The sequence below is a fragment of the Mus pahari genome, unplaced genomic scaffold (assembly GCF_900095145.1).
Source record: "Mus pahari unplaced genomic scaffold, PAHARI_EIJ_v1.1 scaffold_10799_1, whole genome shotgun sequence".
Taxonomy (NCBI): Eukaryota; Metazoa; Chordata; class Mammalia; order Rodentia; family Muridae; genus Mus; species Mus pahari.
This window is the reverse complement of record NW_018392310.1, coordinates 10,601-16,111: the sequence shown is the minus strand read 5'-3', so window position 1 is coordinate 16,111 and position 5,511 is coordinate 10,601. Positions and strand designations below refer to the sequence as shown.

Here is a 5,511-nt window from a genome sequence, read left to right as displayed (position 1 = left end):
GGTAGTCTTTGGATAGTCCATCCTTTCATCTTAGCTCTAAATTTTGTCTCCATACAGTTCATTCTAACCAACATGTCTGTGTCCAATGTCTTCATTCTCCTCAGCTTCATATTTCCAAATGATATGACACCTTTTGTTCCAAGGGACCCCCTAACAGACCTCAAATGTAAACTTGGGTTCTTTTTTCCCTTGGTGGCTTGAAGCACAAACATGTGCTCCACTTATGCACTTAGCACCTACCAATTTGTCACTATTGCTCCCAGTAACTGGGGTTAAGTGATGCTTAGAGATATGTCCCCCAAGGTCTTGAGTTATTCTTCTTACAGCTGTTGGTTGTTCGGTGTCTTTTTTTTTTAGTTTTTTTTTGAGACAGGGTTTCTCTGTATAGCCCTGGATGTCCTGGAACTCACTTTGTAGACCAGGCTGGCCTTGAACTCAGAAATTCACCTGCCTCTGCCTCCCAAGTGCTGGGATTAAAGGCGTGCACCACCACGCCCGGGTGTTTGTTTGGTGTCTTAAATAATGCTTACATTCCAATGAATGTCAGAGGTCCACAAAAAAGCAGGGTAATGCTGATTCTCAAAGCAAGTGGGTTTGCTCTAACCCTGGTTTCAGTATAGACATGAGCTTCATGTGGTTTGCCCATGACACCATGTTCATGAGCATTATGGTCTGGACCAGTGTCTCCATGGTAATTCACCTGAACAGACACCACCAGAGGCTACAGCACATTCGCTCTCCTAATCAGGGCCGCAGATGCTATGCTGAGACCAGAGCAACCCACACCATCCTGATGCTGGTGGTCACATTTGTGAGCTTTTAGCTCCTGGATTGTACTTGTAATTTATGTCACATTAAATTTGTGGATTTTCACCTCTGGTTGAGAGGTATCAGTGAAATCTTGACTGAAGGCTTTCAACTATCTCTCCTTTACTCTTGATCATTAGAGATCCTAAGGATCCTTGTTCTGTTCTCTTCCGCTGCTGTATGCCACAAGCAAAATTCCAAACAATCTAGACAACTTGATTAAGTTAAAAAAAACCTCTATTCAGCAAAAATGTGTTGAAAAACCTTCTTTATGAACAGACAAGATGAATCAGTACTGCAACATCCACTGTAAGAGAACTTAAGCAGGGTGTTTGCCATGTGTTCAATAGAGACTCAGACTTCAGAGAGGGATCGAGGAGAGTAGATGATACAGAGATCCACCCAGGCTCAAGTATCTCCCCCCTCCTCAAAGAAAACAGAAACTGCAGGAATGGAGGTTAAAAACCAAGAAAGCAAAGAAAGAAAGGCAATCATCCCATGAATTCACAGCTATCTTTTTTATAACTCCTCTTTTTTCATTAATTTAATTATTTACTTAACATAGAGATCATATCTTCCCCTCACTCCTCTCCTTTCAGTCCCTCCTCAACTCCAATTCCCCTATACCCCCTCTCTTTCTCCTCAGAGGAGAAGAGACATGTTATGGATAGCAATATACCTTGCTGTATGAAGTTATAGGGCTGGGCACTTCTATTGAAGCTAAACAGTGACATCCAGTTAGGGGAAAGGGATCCAAAGGCTGGCAATAGTTAAAAACAGCCCTCCTCCTAGAGTTCCTACATGAGGATCATTCTGAATATCTGTTACATATGCATAGGGGGACTAGGTCTCTGTTAGCCCTATGTGCCTAGGTTATTTTATTTTGTTCTCTCTCTCTCTCTCTCTCTCTCTCTCTCTCTCTCTCTCTCTCTCTCTCTCTCTGTGTGTGTGTGTGTGTGTGTCCTGACTTCTCTTCCTCTTTCAATCTTTCCTCCTACACTTCCACAAGATTCCCTGAGCCCCGCCTATATATTTGGCTTGGATCACTGAATCTGTTTCCATAAGATGATGGGTAAAAGCCTCTCTGAAGACTGTTATGCTAGGCTCCTATCTGTAAGTATAGAATATTATTAAGAGTGTCATAGGTGGGGCAGAAGCGACATAGCTTCTGGGACAGGGTCCGTTTTAGGCCTGCATCTTTGGCCAGAGGGCAGAGCTGAGACCCAGACTCCTGTGCTCTTTCCCCACCAGAGGAGAGGTGGTCCCAGGGAGAACTCTGTCCAGACCTGGTAGGAATGCCATCTTGTATCCCAGATCCCAAAGAGACCAGTCCACACAGGAGAGCATCCAAAGAGACCAGTCTGTGCAGGAGAGCACTGGGTGGCAGAAGTGACTTAGCTTTTGGGACAGGGTCCCTTTCAGGCTGACATCTTCAGCCAGGAGGCAGAGCTGAGCTCCAGAACTCTGTGCACTTGGCTGCAGAGAGTACTCTGACAACTGAGACTCAGGAGAGAGTTGGACTACCAGGAGTGCTGACAGAGGCTAACAGAATCACAGGAGGAACAAGCTCTCAGAGACAGCTATAACAACTAATGCCAGAGATTACCAGATGGCAAAAGGTAAACATAACAATCTTACTAACAGAAAACTTCTGTTTCCCCGAACTGGATGCCACTGTTTAGTTTCAATAGGAGTGCCCACCACTCAGCATCATCAGAACCTAGCACTCCCACCATATCGAGTCCTGGATACCCCAACACACCTGAAAAGCAAGATTTGAATTTAAAATCATCTCATGATGCTGGTAGAGGATTTTTAAGAAGGACATTAATAACTCACTTAAAGAAACACAGGAGAACACGGCTAAACAGGTAGAAGGCCTTAAAATGGAAGCACAAAAGTCCCTTAAAGAACTACAGGGGAACACTGTAGAACACTGTAAACAGGTAAAAGTCCTTAAAGAAGAAACACAAAAATCCCTTAAAGATTTACAGGAAAACACAACCAAACAGGTGATGGAATTGAACAAAACAATTCAGGATCTAAAAATGGAAGTAGAAACAAAATAGAAAACCCAAAGTGAAACAAGTCTGGAGATAGAAATCCTAGGACAGAAATCAGGAACCATAGATGTGAGCATCACCAACATAATACAAGAGATGGAAGAGAGAATCTCAGATGTAGAAGATTCCGTAGAGAACATGGACACAACAATCAAAGAAAATCCAAAATGCAAAAAGATCCTAACTCAAAACATCCAGGAAATCCAGGACACAATGAGAAGACCAAACCTACAGATAATAGGAGTAGACAAGAATGAAGATTTTCAACTTAAAGGGACAGTAAATATCGTCAACAAAATTATAGAAGAAAACTTCCCATACCTAAAGAAAGAGATGCCCATGAACATACAAGAAGCCTATAGAATTCCAAATAGACTGGACCACAAAAGAAATTCCTACCAACACATAATAATCAGAACAACATATGCACTAAATAAAGATAGAATATTAAAAGCAGTAAGGGAAAAGGTCAAGTAACATAGAAAGGCAGACCTATTAGAATTACTCCAGACTTCATACCAGAGACTATGAAAGCCAGAAGANNCTGGACAGATGTTATACAGACACTAAGAGAACACAAATGCCAGACCAGGCTACTATACCCAACAAAACTCTCAATTACCATAGATGGAGAAACCAAAGTATTCCATGACGAAGCTAAATTCACACAGTACCTTTCCATGAATCGAGCCCTTCAAAGGATAATAAAGGGAAAACACCAACACAAGGAAGGAAATTACACCCTAAAAAAGCAAGAAAGTAATCCTTCAACAAACCTAAAAGAAGACAGCCACAAGAACAGAAAACCAACTCTAACAACAAAAATAACAGGAAGCAACAATAACTTTTCCTTAACATCTCTTAATATCAATGGACTCAATTCCCCAAATAAAAAGACATAGACTAATAGACTGGCTACACATACAGGACCCAACATTTTGCTGCTTACAGGAAACACATTCAGGGAAAAAGACAGATACTACCTCAGAGTGAAAGGCTAGAAAAGAATTTTCAAGCAAATGGTCCAAAGAAACAAGCTGGAGTAGCTATTCTAATATCGAATAAAATCAACTTCCAACCCAAAGTTATCAAAAAAGACAAGGATGGGCACTTCATACTCATCAAAGGTAAAATCTTTCAAGATGAACTCTCAATCCTGAATATCTATGCTCCAAATGCAAGGGCATCCACATTCATTAAAAAAACTTTAGTAAAGCTCAAAGCACACATTGCACCTCTCACAATAATAGTGGGAGACTTCAACACCCCACTCTCATCAATGAACAGATCCTGGAAACAGAAACTAAACAGAGACACAGTGAAACTAACAGAAGTTATGAAACAAATGGATTTAACAGATATCTACAGAACATTTTATCCTAAAACAAAAGGATATACCTTCTTCTCAGCACCTCATGGTACCTTCTCCAAAATTGACCATATAANTGGTCACANAACAGGCCTCAACAGATACAAAAATATTGAAATTATCCCATGCATCCTATCAGATCACCACGAACTAAGGCTGATCTTCAATAACAACATAAATAATAGAAAGCCANCATTCACATGGAAGCTAAACAACACTCTACTCAATGATTCCTTGGTCAAGGAAGAAATAAAGAAAGAAATTAAAGACTTTTTAGAGTTTAATGAAAATGAAGCCACAAACTTTATATGTCCAGTACAGGGGAATGCCAGGGCCACGAAGTGGGAGTGCATGGGTAGGGGAGTAGGGCAGGGGAGGGTATAGGGGACTTTCAAGATAGCATTTGAAATGTAAATGAAGAAAATATCTAATAAAGTACTGAAAAAAAAAAAGAAAGAAAATGAAGCCACGACACACCCAAAGTGATGGGACACAATGAAAGCATTCCTGAGAGGAACATTCATAGCTCTGAGTGACTCAAAAAAGAAACAAGAGAGAGCACACACTAGCAGCTTGACGACACACCTAAAAGCTCTAGAACAAAAGGAAGCAAACTCATCCAAAAGGAGTAGATGGCAGGAAATAAGCAAAGGTAGGGATGAAATCAACCAAGTGGAAACAAAAAGAACTATTCAAAGAATCAACCAAACCAGGAGCTGGTTCTTTGAGAAAATCAACAAGATAGATAAACCCTTAGCCAGACTAACTAGAGGGCACAAGGACAGTATTCTAATTAACAAAACCAAAAATGAAAATGGAGACATAACAATAGAACCTAAGAAAATCCAAAACATCATCAGATCCTACTACAAAAGGCTATATTCAACAAAACTGGAAAATCTGGATGAAATGGACATATTCCTAGACAGATACCAGGTAGCAAAATTAAATCAGGATCAGATTAATGACCTAAACAGTCCTATATCCCCTAATGAAATAGAAGCTCTCATTAATAGTCTCCCAACCAAAAAAAAAAAAAAATCCCAGGATCAGATGGGTTAATGCACCTACAACACCTTGGGTACTTTCTCTAGCTCCTCCATTGGGGGCCCTGTGTTCCATCCAATAGCTGACTGTGAGCATCCACTTCTATGTTTGCCAGGCACTGGCATAGCCCCACAAGAGGCCGCTATATCAGCGTCCCTTCAGCAGAATTTTGCTGGCATGTGCATTAGTATCTGGGTTTGGTGGCTGATGATGGGATGGATTCTC

The 5,511-nt window shown here is 40.8% G+C and overlaps 1 pseudogene; it reads left to right on the top strand.

Moving 5' to 3' along the window:
- LOC110314932 overlaps positions 1-1,017 on the top strand; it is a 4,223-nt pseudogene extending 3,206 nt beyond the window's left edge.
- The last annotated feature ends 4,494 nt before the right edge of the window (positions 1,018-5,511 follow it).